At 42.5% G+C, this 13,402-nt stretch overlaps 1 long non-coding RNA gene across 4 annotated transcripts in view; it reads left to right on the top strand.

Annotated features, from left to right (window-relative positions):
• Window positions 1-6,453: 6,453 nt before the first annotated feature.
• Window positions 6,454-13,402, top strand: part of LOC102019357 — a 37,027-nt gene continuing 30,078 nt past the window's right edge. For 2 of the 4 annotated variants that reach the window (XR_001236241.1, XR_001236240.1), the window contains exons 1-3: window positions 6,454-6,866; window positions 7,571-7,694; window positions 10,562-10,617. This is a non-coding gene — a long non-coding RNA (uncharacterized LOC102019357). Of the gene's footprint in view, window positions 6,867-7,570; window positions 7,695-10,561; window positions 10,628-13,402 lie in introns of all 4 variants that reach the window. The other 2 variants (XR_262780.2, XR_001236239.1) reach the window with 1 other exon arrangement.

Below are 13,402 nucleotides of genomic sequence, written 5' to 3'. Positions count from 1 at the left end.
TACAAAGTGAGTTAAAGACCAGCTTGAGCTGCAGAGTGAATATTTGCCTCTAAGAGATAAAAAACATAACAAAATAATATATATATATACATATGTATATATGTGTATGTGTGTATTTATATATATATATATATATTTATTTAGGTAGAGAGTTGAACTTGTTTAAAATTCTTGCAAATATATCTGAAATCTGCCTTGAAAGGAATCAACTTGGTTCCTTACTCAGGTTCTGTCTATATGTTTTATTTATTTATTTATTTATTTATTTATTTATTTATTTTTTGGTTTTTCTCCAGTACCGGGAACCGAACTCACGACCTTGCACTTGCCAGGCAGGCGCTTTGCCGCTGAGCTAAATCCCCAGCCCCTTATATGTTGTTTTATTAATGGAAATGCCGCACTTATCACAGGAAAGCAAGGACATTATTCACACCTAGAAATGATCTCACAGTCCACCAAGTTTAAAAATTGTTTTAAAAAAATTCTTTAAAACTATGTCTCTAAAGAAAAAAAATCACACATACAAATAAAATTGGACAAGATGATCCGAATGTCAGGAAAATAATGTACAGACTCAGATTTGATGGTGAATTATGCTAGGAATTTAAAAAATGATATACTTAATGCAACTATATGCATAATACCAGTAAAACAACTAAATTAAACAAACATCTAGTAGAATTCCTTGTGAAAAACAAAGCAAAGTGTTATATTTATCAAATCTCCAATAAAAAAACAGAGAGAGATATCCTTTCCCACTATTTGGAACATGCTACAGTTACAGTTACTCAAACCTGAAACTCAGCAACCTGTAGACACACTAAGTTATAAGTATCAAAAAACACACTGCTTTAAACAGATCTGATAAGGCTGACAGTAAATCAAGTGTAAATGTAATTCATCACTCCTTTATGGTGGTAAACTGCTCCGTTTATATGCAAAGCAAATTTAACTTTTGCATCACAGACATTTAAATGTGCACTCTAGCTAGATTAAAAATACATAAAATGTGGAAAAAAGCATATACGAAAATCTGGACCAGGTATGGTGGTGCTCACCTGTAATCCCAACACTTGGGAGGCTGAGGCAAAAGGATTGCTATGAGTTTGTGGCAAACCTGAAGTATACAGTGAGACTGTCTCAAAAAACTGAAATAAAACAAAATCTAGAATTGAGTAAATCCTCAGAAATAAAATTGTAAAGCCACAAATGTTAAAATGACTTTGAAGAGGGGCTGGGGGTTTAGCTCAGAGGCACAGCACCTGCCTGGCAAGCGCAAGGTTGTAAGTTCGATGCCCAGTACCGGAAAAAAAACCAAAAACAAACACAAAAAATGACTCTGAAGATACAAAAAGTAATTCAGAATTTGTTTAGGAAAGAAAATACAGCGGGCGTGGCGGCGCACACCTGTAATCCCAGCACTCGGGAGGCTGAGGCAGGAGGATCATTGCAAGTTCGAGACCAGCCTGGGGTACAAAGTGACCTCAAGGCCAGCCTGAACTGCATAGTGAGACCTTGTCTCAAAAAGACCCCCCCCCAAAAAAGGAAAGAAAATACATTATAAAATTAATATGCAGATGGAAAAATTATGAGAAGGAATGTATACAAGTGACAAATACCTAGAACAAAAGGAAGATTTTATCAAAAGTAATCATCACAAATATGAATATACAATATAAGCATATATTTTATGCTTACACAGGAAATGAAAAAAAGCACATAAAATGGATGCACAAAAGACAGAAAATGTTAAAAGACGTAGATTTTGCTATACATCTATGAAACTCAACAAATTAGAAAAAGCCTAACGTTGGTTGGCTAAGAGAAATAGGAACTATTGCCCCCTGGTGGTGGTCATGTGGATGGTGTACAGTAAGATTTAAACGGGTACAGATTCTGTGCAAGAGCAAATACGCTGCCCAGCCCTGCACATCTATGGCAGTTTCTCAAATCTGTTTCTGGGGCAGCAAATGAACGTGCCTTGTGGCATTTACACCAGTGACTGAACTAGACAAGCCTGCTTTCCCATAACTGTGGAAAGCCAATTAAGATGTTCTGGAGATACACAATGGAAACGCTGTCAGGAGCTACATGTACAGTAATGCAAATAAATCCGGAAGATACTATTGAGTGTATCAAGTAAAATACAGGATGAACTAACATACTCCCACTAGCGCACACTGAATGTGTATGTCCATGGGATCAATGTGTAGCTCAGTGGGAGAGCACATGTACAGCACTCATCAGTCTCTAGGGGTTATAGTCAGCATAAATAATGTACATGACGCTACGGCGCATACTCCAGAAGTGATAAGCAGGGCCACAAATTTGGAAAGAAGGCACACCCACAGCAGCGTTGGCAAGCAGAGAACGAGTGATATTTGGGTCCAGTATTTCATTATTTTAAGGGCCGTCCTGTGTGTCACATGACATTTATCAACACCCTTGACCTCTGTCCATGCTTTAAATCTTGCTCATGCTCTACGTCATGATTGTAACAAAAGGAGCTGAGATACAGCCACACGTTTTCTGAGGTGCACCATCACCCATGTCTGAAACCATCAATTCAGCAGGTGCAGTATGGACACATAAGCTTCTGGGTGAGAAGGTACCCAGCATGGGCAAAGGCCACAAGCGCTGCCAAAATTCTCTGTGCCCCAACCCACTATGAATGCCTGGTACTACCCAAAGCACTCTGTCCTTGCACACTCTTTCTTTGTCCCTGCCACCTGCACTACTTGTCAGATGTCACTAATGTGGAAACCCAGTACCAGCTACGGCTTGATGGTCTATTTCCACAGGGAAATACAGAGGACAGATTAAGGGCTGCCTTGAACTGAAGTTTTGTGCTTTATCCATAAGCCATCTGCATGGGTTTCTTCAGGATGCCGATGGAAGTTCTGTCCCCAGAGTTTGGGGAACCCAGGAGACACTTAGGAGGACTTCAGGGAGTACAGTTTCTTGTCACTTATGGAAAGCATAACAAAGGCTCATGGTCATCTCTTTTCCCACAGAGATGCAAATCAGTAGAAGCAGGAAAGGGACTAGGAAGCAACAGTGTTGGACAGACGTGCTTTCAGCCCACTAACGTGATGGGAGAGGAGTGAGGTTACAGGAATGAACAACCTAGTATAGAAAGGCAGATGTTGGCCCAAGGTTAAAGCAGCTAGCAGGGTTCTCAGAATCAGCGAAAGTTATAACTAGAAATGAAGTGTTTTCTCTTTAGCTCTGCATGTACTTGGTGTTATGTTCAAACAGCACAGTCCTGTGTCTTCATTGAAAAATTAGATCCTATCCCCTCGAAAGGGTAATGTAAGCCAGAGTATGACCAGAGTGGGGGACCTCTTTATAATACCAAAACAACAACAAAAAAGTCAGACACACAAGCCAAAACCCACCCCAGAGTAGTCCTCCCTTTTCAAAACAGTACTCATACTATCTCCTGGTTGGGTTGCTCCAGGGAAGCTGATTAACACAGCATTCGAAACAGGTAACAATCTGATGAATGTCATGTTCTACAAAGGACTTTAGAAGGGTTGAGGGGATGTGTCTACAGATGCTACTTGAGTTGGAAAGGGAAAATATCATGATCAACTCAAAGAAAGTTGAAAATAAAATGTACTAAAAATGCACAGGCTGGGCATGGTGATGGACACCTGTAATCCCAGCACTCAGAAGGCTGAGTCAGAAGGATTGCTGTGAGTTCAAGGCCAGCCTCAGCAAGAAAATGAGTTCAAGGCCAGCCTGAACTGCAGAGCAAAATCCTGTCTCAGAAACACAAACACAAAAAATGCACAGAACATACAAAATCAATCAAATATCTGTGTCAAGCCCTAAACCTCTCAACACACTTGCCTTGATTTGTGTTTGGGAAAATACACGTTTCACAATACAAAATTCCTAATAACAAACTAAAATCTCATGAACTTTATAAAATATATAGTACACTGTAAATCACTGGGCTGTTCACCCTCGGTGTCCAGTTCCTGACAACCGTGACTCATGACTGCTGTCCACCATCATGTGAAAGTACTGCACCATATAACACTAGTGAGAAAAGTAAATAAGTTACCAAACTGAAAGATTTCCACTAAGTAATAGTTCTTTTTTTTCCTTCAGAAAAAAGACTTAAGATTTAACTCTGGGCTCATGTGTATTAGACAAGTTAGAGTAAGGTACACCTCAAAATATTTCCTATTGAAAGAGGATTTTGTTCAGTTGTCCAGGCTGGCCTTGATGTTGCAATACTCCTGTCTCAGTCTCCCAAGTGGCAGGGATTAAAAGTGTGCACCACCATGCCTCACTGATGTTTGTTTACCCAACCACTAAAATCTTGGTTCGTCACAGAGAACCTCAATCTGAACTGGCAAAATGCCACAAGCCTGTCATCTCAACAATCAAGGACGAAGAAACAGTAGCAAAAGTTCTCCCCAGCCTGGGCAACTTAATAAGACCAAGTCTCAAAAACAATTTTTAAATGGATTAGGGGAGGTGTGGCTTGGAGCAAAACTTGTGAGTTCAGTACCTGTACAATAAAAGACATCAACATGCCTTGAAATCTTTTATGTCCATGAGAAAACTCTTCCTATCCTACCTCAATGATGATGCCTACCTTATTTTTGAACCTACAGGGCCAGTTTTCTAATTTCCAGTTTGGCCTCACAAATAATTACGTGAACTGATCAGTAATAACAGAAGACATATTTATTCTATCTGTTACTAATTTTCCCTCCTCTCTTCCGGTCTGTGACCTCTGACCCACGCTCAGGCCAAGGCAGCACCCAATCCTTCCATTACAGTCACACTAAGAACAATCTGACCATCACAGTTGTAGCTGATGGTTTCACTGCCCTCCAACAAACCCTGCTCTCTCGTTTCCTTTTTATTCTCCTTTGTTCCTCCCTATTCAAAAAATCCTTTCATTCCTATCCATTCCTGTGCCTGTAGACCTTAGCTATGGGGATTTATCCCTACTTCAGTGCTTATTTTACACAAAGGCCATTTCAATCAACATTTCAAATCTAAAACAATGTGTAGAAACAGTCTCAGGACTACAGCATTCATTTCAGAGATAAGAGTCCCCTTTCACTTTCCACTACTACCAATATCACTTGTCTATGTAGATGCCCTAATTCAATGCGTTTCTCAGTCTGGCTTTAACAGGCAGCCCTTTAGGGAGTTGTCTTTAGCAAGAACCCTCTCCTCCCTTGGTAATATATTACCTGCATTTTTCTCAGCATTCTAAACTCTCTGGAAGGCCTCATTTCAATAGTCTAACTGTAAAGAATATTTTACTTAGTTACCTTATGAATAAGGCACCCACCTAGCTAGGGAAAATGGCCTGAGATAGAGTGGGGAAATAAGTCATATTGATAGAATAGTGAACGACAGGAGAAAACCAAGAATCAACTTCCTCAGGCAACAGGGAATGCAGCCTGTCCCTACCACAGTTTCCAGGAATTCAAAGTGTAAATTAAGCAGATTTGCTCGAAAGTCCCAGTTTTCTATAAAACTTACAGGGTAAGAAAAAAGGTTTAAGAGCTGGAGTTCCAAATGCTCATTTTAAATACGTGGAGTCACCTGCCACAGGTGCCCTTAAACAATGAAGCAATTACTGTGCTCTGATTACTATAATTAGCTCTGAGTTGAGCAGCTACAGGGTCACCCCCTCAGGATGCTGCCAGGAAATCCGGAGCTACTCTTATTTCCAATAAAAGCTCTCCTAACATCCTCCCTTTTGCCCATGACTTCATCCCACAATGTTGGAGACCACCAGCTCTGTTCTTTATCACAGTGAGTAGCGGCCTGACATCATAATTAAGGCGATAATTTTGGGGGTTGCTGAGTATGGAACGCTGGATTTCACTGCATGCTTGGCAAAAACTCCGCCCGAGTCCCATCACCTGCAGTATTAAACCCTTCTTTGGATTCCCCTAGTCCATATCAACACCTATTACGACTTTGGCAACATGGGGACATATTGGAAATTCACTAATTCACTCTGAATATAAAAAGGTAGAGGTCTGAAACGAGTGAGAGGTATGAGATCCCGCATCGCAGGCATTTACAAATGTCAGATCCTCCAGGTCTGCCGCTAAAAGGGATGAGTCCAGGGACCTCGCATATCACAGCTGCAGCCCAGCTCCAACCTATACCCGGGTCAGGGTCTCCCAACCTAACTCCCCCTCTGCTGTCCCCAGACCGGTGTAGCTGATGCTGCGCCTGGGGTCACCCAAGACAGCATTATGGACTGGGAGGGTCACGGTGGGAACAGGATGCAGGGAACCTAGAACTAACCCTGCCCCAGCAGACACACAAAAAGGACAAAAGCACCAAAGACCAGAACCTCAGGGTCTGGAGCTAAGCAGGGAGGTTGTAGTTCCCCGTAGCTGGTTCTGGCCACTTCCTCACCCCCGTTTCATCCCATCCCCGTCTTCTGTCCCACAACATCACCATGGCGTGGCTTCAGGGTCTCCCAGAGTCCTTCCCGTGTAGGATGCAGCCAGGAGAAGTCACAGAGGGTGGCCTGGCAAGGTGGACGGCTCTCAGCAGTGCGCTCTCCAAGCACACTTTCTCGCCATGACACCGGAAGAGCCCGCCTACTTTGGCCCACGTGATTGGACAGTTCCTACACCCCGCCTCTTGATCGCTGATTGGCTCCTGCTCCATGGCTCTCGCTTTGAGGCAACAGTGAGAAGAGAAACCCCTGCGTGCATGGACAGAGTTCAAATGGTAGATTGCAACCCAGGAATTTCTGGACCAGGCTCTTTCCCACAATGTCAACCTCACCTCGCCTAAAAATAATTGTATTTAAGCAGTGGCGTCATCAGACGGTGCAGGCAGCAAACACGTGTAAGACTTGCAAGGTAGGAGGGGACCGCGCCTTTGTTGTGACCACAGCAAAGCTTTGAGTGCTGTGGGTTCTTTCTCTCCACGGTTTGTTGACACAAGCATATCACGCTGTGGTGGACTTTTCAAGCCTTCCGTGCCTTCACCAAACAGCTCACCCTGAGCAAAATCAAGGAGATAACTCCAAAGCCGAGTGACTTGCTTTCCGGATGCAACCTTTAGTCCTTAGTCGGCAAGACTGGGTCAATCCAGAGTGTCGCTAGTGGCTAATGAGCATTGTTTCTGGGCTTATTTCTTCGCTTTAGAGTCTCTTCAATTTTATGATCGGTCTTGTATCTTATGTCCTAATTAAAGTCATTTATTATTTCTGGAAGCTCTCTTGGCAGATCCTATGGGATTGTTTACTTCATCAGGTTGGTGATAGGCTCAGTTTTATTTCTTCCTAACCAGTTTGGTTTTCTTATTGCACTTATTGCCAAAATCGCCCATGCAATATTGAGTGGTAAGAGCAGATTTCCGTGCTTTCTTTTCTTAGGGAGAAAACATTCAATGTTTTACCATTAACTGTGATATTGGTTGTGAGTTTTTTGTAGATGCCCTCCACCAGGTTATAGATGTTTTCCTTTATTTTGTACTCGATGAGTTTTCATCATGCATGTTATCTTAATTTTCCCAATGCTATTTCTGCATCCCTGAAGACGATTATCTGTGTCTCCTTTAGATTTGTTGAAATGCCATGTAGTGCGCTGTGCCTGTAGGGCTGGTACTGCAGGTGGTAAAAAGAATTTACCAATAATCAAAGAATATAGAAAAAGAAGAACTGATATACCGCAAGAGAGCAACAGGTGAGTCCAAGAGAGGACCGCTCCATGAGGGTGAATTGCTGAGATCTTTATATTTGATGTTAATGTGATGAGGGCATCTTTCAGCATCATCTACCTCAGGAGCACTTGCATCAGGTCACAGTGGTCCTATTGTCCATCCGGCTCAGTTTTAAGGAGATCAGGTATTGTCTGAAGACCGATATAACGTTTTTGTTTGACAAGGTCCTGTGCCCTTGGAGTTGCTAGAAATAGTCTTGGGTAAAACTAACAAATATGTAAACATTGACAAGTTAGTGGTCAAGAGGATCATATATATATATATATATATATATATATATATATAAATAAACATTATTTGGAACAGGGGAAATGTGGTATTAACATGTGTTAAGCAATTACATCACCTACGAGTGTATGCATAGTTTTTGTGTGTAGCTTACAAGACGGAAACTTGATGCTCTACTACTAGCTCTAAAGAAACACTGGTATAAAAGATAAAAAAAAAAAAAAAAGAAACACTGGTAAAATAACTATGATTCTCCACAACATGATAAACTCCATCAATTGGTTTTCAAATGCTGATCTACTTTGTATTTGCAGGATAATCCCCACTTGATCATTGTGTATTCTTTTTCATATTGCTAGAGTCAGTTTGTTAAAATTTGAAGAGTTTTTGTGTCTATTTTCTGGGATATTGCTCTATAGTTTTGCATCTGTTTTTCTGGGATATTGCTCTATAATTATCTGGGAGCTTTTTAAAAAATCAGGATCTTACTGTGTGGTTCATACTGGATTTGAGCTCACTGTAGCTCTGGGTGTTCTCAAACTCATAGTAATCCTCCTACCTCAGCCTTTCATGTGCTGAGATTATAGGCCTGTGCCACCACAACCAGATATTTGTCTTCATCTTTTAAAACTGAGTAATAGCCGGGTGTAGTAGTGCAGGCCTGTAATCCCAGCACTCGGGGAGGCTGAGGCAGGAGGATCATTGCGAGTTCAAGACCAGCCTCGGCTACAAAGTGAGCTCAAGGCCAGCCTGAACTACATAGCAAGACTCTATCTCAAAAAGACAAAAAAAAAAAAAAACCACCAAAAATAAAAAAATAAATTTGTTTTGTGGCTCACATTATGCATCTGTCTTTGAAAATATTCTAAGCATTCAATTGGAGAAGAGGAAGAGAATGAGTGAAGGAAGTGAAAAAGGGTGAAATTAATAAAGTATGCACTAATAAAAAGAAAATATTGGGGCTGGGGATTTAGCTCAGTGGCAAAAGCACCTGCCTGGCAAGCACAAGGTCGTGAGTTTGGTTCCTGGAGAAAAACCAAAAAAGAAAATATTGTTCCATGTGCACCTGAAACCAATAAATATTGTCCTGTTGTTATTGTGGAGTGACTTGTAAAATTTTCCTTTTTCTACCAAATTAAAAGAGGATCCAAGTGCAGTGGTACATGCCTGTAATCCCAGCACTTGGGAAGCTGATGCAGGGAGATTGCCTTGAGTTCAAGGCCAGCCTGGGCTATATAGTGAATTCAGTGCCAGCCTGAACTACATAATAAGACTCTGCCTCAAAAAACAAACAAACAAACAAACCAAGAGGAATATGTAAATGTCTTACTATAATTGTATATTTTTCCATGTTATTTCTATCAGGCTTTCTTGCTTGCTTGCTTGCTCTCTCTCTTTCTTTCTTAGCTCTTTTGAGATCCATAAATGTTTAGGGACATTATGAGGTCATGATAAATTGACACCTTTCTCATGAAATGACTTGTATTCCTAGGAAGATAGTCTTTGCTCAGAAATCTGCTTTGTGTTTTATTAAAAGCACCACTCTAGCTGCCCTGATTAGTATTAGTATTGTGTCAGGCACGTGGTCTTTGAGGGGCCAGGGGTCTTCGAGGATCTCCTGCCGCACCCCCCCATCTCTGGGTCCCTCACCTCCTCTCCAGTGAACAGTAGGGAAGTGAGGTGAGGTTGGCTCAGAGCCAAAGGCCCCAAGCAGGTCCCCCCCAACCACTCTGCAGAAAGTGCGCATCAGAAGTGAAAGTAATGTGAGGCAAACGTTTATTTATAAGATTGTAAATGCAAGGAACAGCTGCCAAACAACAGGAAGCAAATTTTGCAAGGTTAGAAGACCATTACAGTCCCCCTTATAGGGGTAAGCTGGTTTCTAAAAACTGTTTCACTGATTGGTGTAATCTAAGCCAATCAGGGTCTTAGCCTTTGTTTCATATTCTATGGCTTGAGGAAAGGTCAAGGACTAAGGGTCACAAAGTGAGTACATGTAATAGTTTCACAAGAGCTAGCTTCCTGAAGTACATGGTGTATAATAAACTTGTAAATACACAACCATCAGCTAGCCAGGTCATGTCCTATATCATACCTTGGTCCCCTGTGACTGTCTCCACATTACCATCTATTCTTTTAGCTAAATTTTTGATTTCATAACCAAGTGGATTCTCTGTCTACTTCAGTATAGAAATAATCATGGAAATATAATAGTATTAAGCAAAGACTACAATAAAACTTCTTCATGGCAAAAACAGTTATGGCAAATCTAGTATGCCTCATTTAACAACCAAAGTGTGGTGCTGTGACTAGGTCATCAATTGAATTGGTTGCTTGTTGGGAGCGGCTGGAGCTGGTTATTGGTCAAGCAGTCAAGCTACCTCAGTATTGGAAAAGGCATCCTGCCCGACAATCACAGTCGTTAGTCGCCAGACAACGTTACCCGCCCCCCCATGATACTAACTTTGCAGGTATATAAAATGTAAACACCCCTATTGTTGAGGTCAGTTCTTGTGCTCATTAGGCAAGAGGTAACTCCACCTGATTCCAACTCTTGTCTTGTGTCTTTATTTTTCTCATACCCACCTCCATTTCTTTCCAGGGTACAATGAGAGACCAGTGAGGTTCGCTACATCTGGCGCCTGAACTGGACACCGGGTGAGAGATAGTAAGTGGGCAGTGGGTACGTTTCCCAAGAGCGTGCGACAGAAGGGGGGAAGCGCATTTGTGAAAGCTAGTATTCAGTGATAAGTCGCAAGGCAAACCCCCACGACAGGGGATTTAATCTCTTTTATTAAGGAGTTAATAAAAACTCCTTCCTCTTCACCTGTTCCCCTCCACTTCCCCTCGACAAAAGCCAACCCGGCCCTCATCCACCCTGGCAGAACAGACGTTCAGCTCTTTGAAACAACCCACCCCTAGGGGCTGGGGATTTAGCTCAGGGGCAAAAAGCGCCTGCCTGGCAAGCTCAAGGTCATGAGTTCAGTTCCCAGTACTGGAGAAAAACCAAAAAAAAAAAAAAAGAAGCAACCCACCCCACTCGGGTTGTTCTGGCCCATGGACACCCCCTCCCGGAAAATGTTCTGGCCCACAGGCACCCTCCCCGAAAAACAGCTTAAAAAACCCGTGCTTTGCTCAGCTCAGGGCTGTCCTAGTCCGCTGGGCAGCCCGCCATATCACTCCCACCCAATAAAGATTTCTCTCGTGTCAAAAGGTCTGGTCTGGTTCTGTGTGGGTCTTGGCCCCATCATATCATTCAGCACGGGAGTGCATGGTACTGGCACATCAGGTGTAAAGCATGGGGATATATGTCCTCTAGGGCTAGAAGATATACAGGCTTCTAAGAAGCCAAAAAGGAAAGGGATTTTGAAGTACAAGTAGAAGCTGAAGACTCCCAGCAGTATATGTCTATAGAAGTGTTTGTTGCATGTTTGACTCCTACATTTAATTTTCTGGATGCTGGTTTGGAGGGTTTTGTAACCATAAGGGATTTGGCTCAGAACATTATGTTAAAATTAAGTCTGGAGCCTAAGCGGGACATGGAGGGAGGAGAAACGGCCAGTAGAGCCTGAGCCCTCTAGCCTGGTCCAGTCCAAGAAGGAAGGTGGGGGACAAAAGGGACTTTTCCCCACCAGAGAGGTGTTTCCCTGTGAACTCTGTCTCAACACTCCGTGGAACTAACTGAGACACAGGGGGCATTCCAGCCTTTCAGCTCAGAGAAACTTCGCTGCGTCACAGGTTGGAACACCTGCCTCTCAGAGAACAGAGCCATTTTCTCTGTCTCCCTTGCAATTAGCATTAAAAGAAGCCAGGTGGGGGCTGGGGATATAGCTCAATGGCATAAGTGCCTGCCTGGCAAGCACAAGGTTCTGAGTTCGATCACCGGTACCGCAAAAAAAAAAAAATTGAAAGTACAATTACCTTGGGCTGAGGATTTAGTTCAGCAGCACAGTGCCTGCCTGGCAAGTGCAAGGTCTTGAGTTTGATTCCTGGTACCGGAAAAAAAAAAAAAAAAAAAGAAGCCAGATGGGCAGGGGAGCCCGTGGAGGGTTTTCAACATATCTACCGTTTTTGAAGTTGAAGTCCCTGAAAATCCAGGACAAGTTATACGTTGGTATTGATACAGAAAAATAAAAACTGCCAACCTGAATGATATCTGGGATGAGTTCGTGTTCTCTAAAATCAAAGAATGAATTTTAGGAACAATGGAGGTTAAGAGCAGAATATATTTATTGAGGGAAAGAAAGCTTCTGTCCAAGAGAGGGATAGAAGGGGGACCTGAGTGGGTTAAACCCCACCCCCACACACACTCTTTTCTGGGGACTTTTATAGAGCAAAACCACGAGATGAGGTGGGTCCAAGGTAGGGGAAAAATGGACAAAACTATGGTCAGCCCATAAGAATTGTTTAGGTAAAATTGATTAAATTGGCATCAAACGGGGAAGCGAGTCACGTAGCAAGCGGGCATGAATACAGAACAGGGGCTTTTCCTGTAGGGGGTTGGGTCAAGGACTCTTCAAGGTGATGGCTACCTATTTAGAATATCATCCCTGATGTCCATCCCTAGGGAGGTATGTGGGTGCATTTGTTTAGTCCTTTGTCTTGAGGTCTGGCCCATGGCAAATACATATCTTTCATGTTGGCTCCTTTGAGGGCCTGGCCCTGTCTGACTGCCTATAATATTTCTATCTAACTCAGCCGCCTATAACATTATGACGCTATATCTTTCAATACCTTAAAAGACTTTAAAACAAATGGTTGCTACTTACGGTCCTACTGCTCCCTTTACCTTGAGTTTATTGGACATTCTAGGACAACAGATTATGGCTCCAAATGATTGGAAAGGAATAGCTAAAGCACGTTTAAGCCCAGGAGACTATCTGATGTGGAAAGGAAACTTCCTTGAGTATTGCACTGACTGGGCCTCTCAGAATGCTACTCACAACATAGCCATGACAAAAGATATGCTAATTGGGGAAGGTGCCTTTGCCAGCACAAACAATCAACTGAACTTTGACTTGCCGGCATATGAACAAACCAAGCTGGCTGCCATGAGGGCTGGGAGGGAACTTCCTTCTAAGGGAGAGGCAGCCCTCAGTTTGGCTTCTATTCATCAGGGGCCTGAGGAACCTTTTCAAAATTTCCTCGCATGCTTATTGCAGGCTAGTGAGAGGATTACAAATAACACAGAAGCTAGTAAACTAGTAGTTCAGCAGCAAATAATATTTGAAAATGCAAATAAAGGGTGTCAAGAGGCTTTAAGAGCCCACACAAGGCGGGCCAGATTGCTGGATATGATTCAGATCTGTGCAGATATTGCCCCTCATATGTACAGGGGGCTACTTTAGCAGCAGCTGTTGCTCAGGTTATTCATCCACAGCCTGGAGGAAAGGGTAAAAACAAGGCCATTTGTTTTCGTTGTGGAAATAAGGGGCACCTTGTC

Source organism: Chinchilla lanigera, unplaced genomic scaffold (assembly GCF_000276665.1).
Source record: "Chinchilla lanigera isolate Chin_1 unplaced genomic scaffold, ChiLan1.0 scaffold00053, whole genome shotgun sequence".
NCBI lineage: Eukaryota > Metazoa > Chordata > Mammalia > Rodentia > Chinchillidae > Chinchilla > Chinchilla lanigera.
The sequence above is the reverse complement of the archived record's forward strand: the minus strand, read 5'-3'. Positions and strand labels throughout refer to the sequence as shown.